The sequence below is a fragment of the Lathyrus oleraceus genome, chromosome 7 (genome assembly GCF_024323335.1).
Source record: "Lathyrus oleraceus cultivar Zhongwan6 chromosome 7, CAAS_Psat_ZW6_1.0, whole genome shotgun sequence".
Lineage (NCBI taxonomy): Eukaryota > Viridiplantae > Streptophyta > Magnoliopsida > Fabales > Fabaceae > Lathyrus > Lathyrus oleraceus.
In genome coordinates, this window is record NC_066585.1 from 529,848,995 (window position 1) to 529,859,844 (window position 10,850).

A 10,850-nucleotide genomic window follows, 5' to 3' on the forward strand; every position below is an offset into this window, starting at 1 on the left:
CAATGAGACCTATTCGATTTTTATCGAGTAGAAGAGCAATGCACTAAATAAATTCACTTCATTCAAAACACAAATCTAAAACCTCGATCCAACGTCGAGTATTTTCTCTCAAACTCAATTGAAATACCCTGACTAAATCAAAACATTTTTTTACAATAAGTTGAATGAAAAAGGAGTTGACTTTGAGTTTTCAACTTCACTCCTCAATTGGACGAATACGAGTTTTTTTACTCGGTCAGTCGAACAATTGTCATTTTTCGCCAAACATACAACTCAATCAAATCATTTTCTTAAAAAAAAAAACTATACGAAAAAGGAGATGGTTTTGAGCTTTCAATTCCTCTTCTCAAATGCTTGGATATGAGTTGTCTTACTCAGTCATTCGAGTATTTGTCGTTCATGCTAAAATACGTCAACCATATGCAAACTTATTTTCGTAAATACTCAGATGAAACAGAGAGTGGTTTAGAGTCTTCTATTCCCTTTCTCAGTTATTAGGATACGAGTTGTCTTACTCGACTATCTGAGTAATCGTCATCCAACCAAAAATATCTCAACACATCAAACCTATCTTTTCTCACCCTCGTGCGATCATAACCAATCAAACAAAACACCCAACATATTAATTCAACTTGTCACCTCCGTGTGATCAAAACTCTTATAAAAAAGAACACTATTTAATCCTTTCTGATGCGCACAACAAACTAATGTTTAAGCCTCCGCCGAGTGTAGACAAGCCAACGTTTAGCCTTTAGGATGCGATTTAAACAGTTGTTCATTAAAAAACACCAACCAACCGTAGTTCCACGAACTACGAATGTTCTGACTTCCTTATTCCACCATAAGGATACGTAGGCACAAGATTGCGAGATCTTGGCGAGCACACTAAAAAAAACCTCCATTTTCCCCCCTTCTGAGGTTTCCATCCATCTCTTTTCAATATATTTATAACCCGAAGAAAACAAACAACACATGCTAACACTCAAATCGCAAATTAGAACTAAAAGGTTCCCGTTGAGTACAACGGGCGTGAGGGGTGCTAATTGAAGGAGAATTGCGACCCAAAGCGCAGCGGAAATTAAATTTTTCTCCTTTAGAGATCCTTACGAATGGTCATGATCAGTGATAGAATATTTACCTCTTGTGACGGTTGAAACCTTTGGTGCAGATCTCTTGTGACGATCAAAACCTTTGATGCAGATCCACGAAACGATCACGAACGTTGAACGATGACAACGTCTCTACTCAGTCCATACGAACGGATTCCTTCAATCTCAGTGCTAGCTGGTACGAATGAAGGCTTTGAGTGAGTGAGAGAGAGAGATAGAAAACGAAAATAATGCAACCGCTAATTTTTGCTTCTGCACAAGGGTTCTATTTATAGAACCACTTGTGTGGGCTTCAAGCTAAAAGCCCACTTAAGTGTATTTTGGCCCATATCTTATAATATGCCCAAAGTCACTTAAGCCCATGGTACCGTACCATATTTCGTATTCTACTCAAGTACACCGTACCTTACGATGTTCCATAACTCACTTAAGGGCACCGTACCTTACGGTATTCCTTAGTTACTCTATCTCTCATCAATCCGTCCTTTGTGTGTGACCCTGTAGGTTTTCGCGGCGTTGGCAATTATATTAAATCATGTATTTAACATAATAAACAGTGAGCGGTATCTAGCAACACATCACTGCTACCCAAGACACGAAAATGTCATGTGATCTGACAATTCCTTCTGTGATAATACTTATGTGTATAATTACCCTTTTGCCCTTATGTCTATATTGAACACAAGGCATAGACCGTGTCATCCTTGTCCAGTTCAATATTGGGCCCATAGACATTTATCCTATTATGCAGGATGGGCAAATTCCATCTAGGTCACTCATGTCCCTCAGCATGCTTCGTGGAGTACCCATCGACTGTCTTTATGGTTATCCAGTTACGGACAACGTTGGATCAGCAATAAAGCACTCGACTCCACATCTAGGATCCATAGTGGTTTCAGGTCGAAGAGTGGAATACACTATTATCACCATGAGAATAACTTATGACACTTTGCATAACTTTCTATATAGTGTTCTCACAGCGGGTCAATCCGGTATAAATATTACTCCTAATATTCATACCTATGTTTAAGACTTGATAACTCTTTATCCATGATCCATGAGATGTGATCATCAGTCTACAAACATAATAGTCTTAATGCTTTAATGTTATCCCACTTCACACTAAAGCTCGACTACGGATACTTTAGGAATAGTGTCCTTATGTTTAATGTGTTCTCATGATTAAGTCGCACTTAATACATTAAACGGACTATCTATTCCAGGGACTTTATTAATCAATCATAATAAAGAGAATGCCTTTTATTATTCGATACAAGTACCAAAATGTATTGGCCTCTAGGGCTTACACCAACACTAATACCTTCCCCTTGCGTAATCAACTCTCGAACCCGAATATGGTTGCGATGACCATTATTTCATTTTTAAAAAGGTTTTATCGATATTTTCCTATTCCTTCATTGGGATAAATAAAGTTCGGTGGTGACTCTGTTCGAACATTTTTTCCGCGACCATCGCGAGGAATCGTATTTTTCGAGATGCGACACCAATAACTGCCATTGAAAATTATTTTAGGACTAGTATATAATGCAAGCTTATACATTATAGTCGAGTGAAACAGTTTATGAGAAATGTGAGTCTGCGTCCACCTTTTAATCTTTATGCAAATCTTTTGTTTTTCAAAGCATTTACATTAAGTGTCATTTACTTTCTTTATCCAAAGTATACTTCTTGCATTCAATTTATCACAATCCAAACATTTAAAAACAAATCACATACAATTTTCACTATAACTTTCCTTCGCACATACTGTCTTTGATATTTTTCGAGTTAATATCTTAAGTAAACTAAATTCGTGATTGTTTACTAAAAACACCAGCAAACAATAGGAAAGACTCATGATCCCCCTTATACAAGAAATGTTTGTTGAACTTCAACCAAAATATACAAGATGATGGATGTGTGTGTTTGCGTCTTTTTTCAGAATAAGCTTGAGAGTGAAGGAGCCAATCTCCCTTCCCAAACAGTGGATTGAAGCAGTTAGTCTTCTTTCCACAAACAAGGACCTTGGAGCGGTTAGTCTTCATGTTCCAAAACCTTTGAGCTCAATACCTTGGTTTTACACGGGTTAACCAAAAACCTGAGAGATTTTAGCATCGGGTTGATCTCATACCTATGAAGCTTTTAATATCAGGCTAAGCTTCAACCTATTTGGGTTTTAACATCGGGTTGACCAAGAACTTATGAGATTTTATACAGGCTGATCTCCAAGCTAAATTAGGATTGGAATATCCAATCCCAAATAGAAGTTTTTACGGGTTTAACTTTAACCTAAATAAATCCCTAATTGGACAATATTCAACCGAGGTATACACAAAAGGTTCCCTTGGTGAATTTTACAATTCTACCCATTCCAGAATTACAAAAATAATTTCACTCATAAAAGGAATTATTTCACAAAAGAACTTAGGCTAAAAACATAGTAAGATAAATTTAAAGAAATGTTTATTATATATATATATATATATATAATATATATATATATATATATATATATATATATATATATATATATATATAGAGAGAGAGAGATAGAGAGGAGAGAGAGAGAGAGAGAGAGAGAGAGAGAGAGAGAGAGATGAAAGTGTCAAAACATGATTCTGGATGATTTGATATGAGAAATGGAATCTCTATTTATAGGATTGAGGTTGGCTCAAAAAGGAAATTTCAATAAAAGCATTTTGTGACAATCTAATTGATTATCACTTATTCCTAATTGATTAGAAGATGAAAATATCAGGCAAAGCTTCAACCTATTTGGGTTTTAACATCGGGTTGACCAAGAACTTATGAGATTTTATACAGGCTGATCTTCAAGCTAAATTAGAATTGGAATATCCAATCCCAAATAGAAGTTTTTACGGGTTTAACTTTAACCTAAATAAATCCCTAATTGGACAATATTCAACCGAGGTATACACAAAAGGTTCCCTTGGTGAATTTTACAATTCTACCCATTCCAGAATTACAAAAATAATTTCACTCATAAAAGGAATTATTTCACAAAAGAACTTAGGCTAAAAACATAGTGAGATAAATTTAAAGAAATGTTTAGAGAGAGAGAGAGAGAGAGAGAGAGAGAGATATGAAAGTGTCAAAATATGATTCTGGATGATTTGATATGAGAAATGGAATCTCTATTTATAGGATTGAGGTTGGCTCAAAAAGGAAATTTGAATAAAAGCATTTTGTGACAATCTAATCGGTTATCACTTATTCCTAATTGATTAGAGGCACAATTCTACTATTCTCTTCCCTCTAGTGTTAATTTTTTTCAATATGAGGCACAATTCTAAAAATCCAAAGACATGTTCCTCTAACAAAGGAACCAGTATCATTAAGGCTATTAATAGATTTCTAGAAGCTGAGGAAAACAAGAACAAGGGAGTAGGTTTAAGTTCTTCTACAAATGGTGTGGAGTCAAATACTGGACCATCGGGTGGAGCATCTATGTCTAGGAAGAAATTTGGGATCAAGATGAATTTCTTGAAGAAGAGACCTATTCAAGCACATGAATCTGACTCAGATGTTGATGAAGACTTGGTTACCTTCATGAATTCAAGAGGATTGATGGAAGATCAAATATGAATGATGTTTTTCTTAGTTTGTTTAGCCCTCATATTTAGGCATATTTTGTTTCCTTTGATTGGGTTTGTAATGGTTTTGTTGCCAATAACGATGTATGTATGATACTTTAGAATCATGCTCAAACATATGGTCGTTTAATTGTTGATATTTATTTACTCTTGATCTTATGTGTGTATGTGCTAACATACTAACCTCTAAGCTAACGGACCTTTTAATAGTATTTTAGATATAAATAATCTTATGATTATGTTTTATAAATAAAATAGAACATCAAATAAATTAGTTATAAAATAGAATTAATATTTTAATTAATAGAATGAAATAGAATATAGTGCAGTTAGTATCACATTCCAAAATAAAAAAAAAAAAATGAATAGATGAATTTGATTCTCATTTAATATTTGATTTGAATTGACAAATATTTTGTATTAATTAAATAAATACTCCCTCTAATTTTATTTAGCAAAAAAGTCATACAAAATGATGTTAGAGTGAAAGTTAATGGCATTGCAATGGTATCATAATTCTCATACAGAATAAAATGTACTACTTACCATTAAGAAGCAATCAGCAATGGGGTAGTATCTAAACGTTTACGTAGCAAGCACCAAAGCACCAGTGGTCTAGTGGTAGAATAGTACCCTGCCACGGTACAGACCCGGGTTCGATTCCCGGCTGGTGCAATATCGAGCAGTGATGACTCTTGTGTCAATTGTGGTGATGGGTTTCATCACAAACGTCTACTTCGGTTGCGATAAATGGCACATCTGAGCTCAATTATTTTTATTGTTCTTTATCATTATTTTTATTTGTTCTTTATCAATCATCATTCACACCACAGGCCCCACACATCTACAAAGATTATATTTATTTTAACTATAAAACTTTACATCTTATATATTTATTTTAACTATAAAACTTTACATGTTATATAATTATTTTAAGTGTTACCCAACTTAAAAATTCTTTTTAAATATTAATACAGCCGTTGTAATTTTATAATCAAACAACATCTGCTTGTTCTTTGATTTTTTTTCATAAGAGTATATTAATTTGGATGGAAGAATATTTTTAGATAATTTAATTTTTTTTCACATATGTTTATATTTGTCCCTAAAATTTTCAAAAATTATAAATTTGTCTTTTTAAATAATAATTAATCCATATTTTACAAATTTTAAATTTTACGACTCACAATTTTCTAACATTTAATAAAATGTCCAATAGATGCAAGATTATAGACACAAACAATATAAATTATTAGTATTAAAATTAGTCGTTGAAGAGGGTGGGGTTCACTAAGTTGCTTTAAACTAAAGGAACACTTTATATTCAATATCTTCCGATTGGTTGTTGAGCCACGTTGGAAATTTTGGTAAGAAACTTATGAAGAGAATAACAATGATCTTGAGTTTATGTCCATCTCATTTACAATAGGAGTAATGAAGATTTTCTTTTATCACCTATTCGAAAATCTCCACCTATATGATCGTGACCCCGACCTCCGTGATCAACATAGCCCAACACTATTATTCAAGACGCTAATGGTGTTACATCATCTGAACCATCTTGTTGAGTGACATCCTTTAAGGTTACTATTTCAACCCATTTGATAAAATAGTCGACACCGACCAAAATTTAAGTAGAGGTTTGATACCTATCTGACTTGTACATTGGTATCTTATTGTAGTTGGAATATGCGTCTATAAATGACAAACGCTTTTATATGATTGGTTTTTTGACCTACTTGTCTATACTCAGGAGTGGATACAAATCTTTGGGACACGTTTTATTAAGATTTGTGTAATCGACGCACATTATCCATTTTTATGAGATTTTCTTGACTAGCGCCACATTGGACAACGACTTGTTGAATGTTTGTTCAGAAATGAAATTGGCGTCTAAAAATGTTGGATTATCTTTACTACATCATGCCTTCTTAGGATATTACAACATTCTCCTTTAGGACATGTATCAGGCACTGAGGTCAATGTTCAGTTAGTGACATGTCACACTAGGACATTCTCCTTTAACAAAGCATAACCACCATATTATGGAAGAAAAAAAAGAATAAAAATTACTAACCTATCATGATAAGGTAGAAGCACAAAGAGAATAAAATATGCTTAACTATATCAAAATTATTGAAGTGTGTGAGAAACTTCAACAAACACATAATATTATAAATTATTTGATCAAAAGAACTCAATTATTTTTCATGGAATTCGATAAAGGGTTGATACCATTTGATTAAAAAATAAAAGAATATAGTGGAATGAGAAAAAAATGGAAAGAAATAATGTTGTGATTGGATTTTATCTCCGATGATAAATAAAATCATCTCTTTTTCATGGTGGCAACCATGGCTCTCCCATGTTGAGAAGCATGGTTGAACCAAATAAAACAGAGAAATAAAAAAAATATGATTGATTTCTTTTGTATTAATTTAATGATAAGAGACTTATTATAAATAATACATTTTATATAGTCATCATGACCAACTAACAAATCTTAACTAATTTGTAACAAAACTAACTAATTAATACCTATAAAAAAATATAAAACCTAACATTACTAACTCTAGCACTATTCTAAATTTTTTTAAAGTTTCACTTAACTTGTTACATATTTTTAAGTGATTTTTTATTCATAAACAAGCAAACAATGTCGTTCACTTGTTAGCAAGGTCTTCGTTGTCCTATGCTAGTTCTCAAATTCATGATCAAATATCCTCTTATATTAAGAGTGATATTATATAAAAAGCAAGTTTATTTTTTATGATATGTTATAGATATATGTGAGATAATGCTAAAAAAATGGATGTTAGTGACTTTAAGGGGGCCTCATGATCAAGAATTCTACAAGAATTCTATGCAAGCTTTATGCATTCTTTCTCATTTGCTAACTTTACTTCTTAGTTTCCTCAACTTATATTTTTGAAGTGTGTAGTGTCTCTTCTTTTTTGTGTTTTCCAACTATAGGTCTAATTTCTTTGTAAGAGTTTTCTACCTTTATGTGTTGGACAAGTGACTTCAAGTATAAGAGAATGGGTGAATTATGGTATTTAAAATTCATTATTATTTTAGAGATTTTCTCAATTACACTTGAAATTTGGTTAGTAATTTCTTATGGATGGAGTGAATAACAATAGAACTAAAGATAGTAAAATATATAGCATAAATTAAAAAGGAGGATGGTTAGAGAGATTAGACTAGATATTGATCCAGGTTCAATCAAATATTGGCCTACTCATGTCCCCGAGAGATCTTCTTGAAATTTCTACTATAAACTTTGAGCTTATACAAGTTATTTCGACGAACCTTAATACAATCTCATTTTGAAATTTTACATGCTTATCCCCAACCATAATGAGATTTTTTTACCCAGGCTAAGCTAATGAATCATTTAGATATTTTCAAGGCTTATCTCAATAACCAAACATAACTTTTTTAGGAAAAGTTCCAAAAAACAAAACATAGATTTTATTACTGGTTTATCTCACTAACCAAACTTAATTTCTCAAGAGTATTGCACTCTCGAGAATTAAATTATTAGAACATCAAATACAATTTCTCCTCACAAGTAATCGCTCACTCAAAATCATCAAGTCAACTTAAGTGAAAGAGGTATTATTTCTAGAGAGAGAAAGATAGAAAACAAAGAGATAGATTCCAAATGAAATATAAAGCTTATTAAAATGGTGTGAAATGAAGATGAGGCGACCCTCCTTTATATGGGAGAAGGAAAATTCAAAAAAGTAAAGGATCTGTGGGTGAAATTAAAGTCCTAGCCGATTAGCTTCTTGTCCCAATCGATTGGATGACCAAATTTAACCGATTATCTTTGCCGAATAAGAAAAGATTGGATATAGAGTCATTACAAGTCATTAATATGTTTTCCTAATAGTTTGGTTAATTGTTTAAACCTTATTTAATATAATGGCTTACCGTCCCAATCGATTGGCTAGTTCAAAAAAGTATTTCAAATTAATTGACTTCATTCCCCATTTGTTTATGTAGTTTAAAAAACCTTTTAAAAGAAAGTGGGTAGTTTCTAAATCGCTTGGCTTGACTTTGAAAACATTTTTGACAGATTAAAAAGGTTTACAAGGACTTTTGTGTGTGTGTGTGAGAGAGTTACCTTAGTATTTATCGCATCTAAAAAAATTGATCTTACGAGCGCATCGCTCGCTCGCGGATGACTAGCAGAGTTACCACCGAATTTTATTTATTCCTAAGGAAATGGAAAATAGTGATAAAATCCTAAGGAAAAGGGATAACATGGCCATCGCGATCAAGACGAGTTCAGAAGTCGGTTATGCAAGGAAAATGTATTAGCACCCCTCACATCCATTATACTCAACGAGAACCTCATAATAGATAGGGTTAAATGTCTTCTTAGGGAATGTTTGCAATTGTTTTGTTTATTAAAATATATTTACAAAAGTAAAAAGATATTTACAAAAGAAAGGGGAAAAAGTTATTTTTTTAATCAGTATGCTCGCTAGGGTTTCAAAACCTTGTGCCTACATATTTTCACAGTGCAATGAGAAAATCGCAGCTTCATAGTACATACAAAAAATGTTTGTGGGTTGGTTGATTTTAGAGAATACTGTTAAGTCGTATTTTAGTGGTTAAACATATGATTGCATGTTCGCACAATGGAGACTTAGGTGTTTGTTTGTATTCGCGATAAATGGATCAGACTATCCTTTTAGGAAAAAAAATGATTTTAGATGCAAAAGGGTAAAACGGACTTGATGAGTTATAATTTATTTTATTTTATGAGAAAAAAATGATTGAATAAGACAAAGTGTACGCTAGGATCAATCACCCAAACGAACGAATGTGCATTCGACCATTTTTTATCCTAAGCTATTGTGAAAAGGTGTTTGCGATAGACAAATAATCGTTAAAATAAAGCGTTCGCTAAGCCCTCGATTAAGAACGGGTGAATATACATTCACTCATTCCTCCCTATTTAATTAGAAGTATTTTAAAAGGAATTTAATTTAAAAGAAAAGAATAATTTTTGTGTGGCTTTTTTTATAAATTTTATTTTTATTATTTTTTGTTATTTAAGAAAATAAATTAAACAAATTAAAAAATGAAAGATTTTTTTTTTTTGCATTTTTATTATGATAATAAGTAGAGGTTTGGTACCGGTTAGACGATGTGGCAGGTGATCGAGGGGGGGGGGGTGTGTGAATAGATCACCATAGAAAAATCACGAATTTTAAAATTTTTAATTGTTTTTTAAAGGCTGGCAGAAAAACGCAGTCCCGAATCGACTTCCGTCTATTCTGAACCGACTACTAGAAAACCGAACATGCGATAAACCGATGGATAATAAGATGTCGATAACAAATAAACACGCTTGGATAATCGTTTTAATGAAATTCACAAACAACACTATATTCCAATGAACTAAAACAAGCAGAACACTTTTATGAAACAATTGGTGTGTAATGTTTAATGATCCTTATTGTCAATGGAGTTGTCAAAGCAATTTTCTCAAATCAAAACACAAACAGTTTTTCAATTATGCATAATTTTTTTTTGCCAATGTAGGATCATTCAACAGAAAAATTAACACCACAATTGGATGACATATGTTCATCTTGTCCGGGCTCGAATTGAAGACTTCCACCTTCTGGAGGCGGAGGTGGAGGTTGATTAAATCCATCCATAAAGTCATTATGCCTGAATTGTTGTTGCACATTCTCACTCCGAAAACGTTCCATGATACCCGGTTGTTCTTGACAATCATCCATGAACCCCGTCATCTCATTGTAGAAGACATAATTCCAATTCATGAGATCCTCGTGCCAATTTCGATGCTCTTCATGCATCTGGACATGCTCATCATGCAAGTCGCTTTGTTGGTCGTGCCACTTCTTTTCTTGGTTATGCCACCACCTAGCTTCATCATGGCGGGTCTGATTTTGAATTTCCAGATTGTTGAACATTTCTGTCAAGTAAGTTGGAGGACCCAAAGAAGTACCTGCAAAAGCACCAGTCGAAGCGATATGAGGAACAAAAGATAGTTCAGGTGGGGGTGGAACATAATTTGTGGGAGACCAATGATTTGACACCCATCCTCCCCATCCTTGATTGTTGGTAGTTGCAACATCTT

At 33.1% G+C, this 10,850-nt stretch overlaps 2 non-coding genes across 2 annotated transcripts; both read left to right on the forward strand.

The window, feature by feature from the left end:
- Positions 1-5,327: 5,327 nt before the first annotated feature.
- TRNAG-GCC (transfer RNA glycine (anticodon GCC)) lies at positions 5,328-5,398 on the forward strand. Its single transcript has one exon. It is a non-coding gene; the product is annotated as a tRNA-Gly (tRNA).
- Positions 5,399-5,403: 5 nt separating this feature from the next.
- Positions 5,404-5,490, forward strand: LOC127109629 (small nucleolar RNA snoR114). Its single transcript, XR_007796900.1, has one exon. It is a non-coding gene; the product is annotated as a small nucleolar RNA snoR114 (small nucleolar RNA).
- The last annotated feature ends 5,360 nt before the right edge of the window (positions 5,491-10,850 follow it).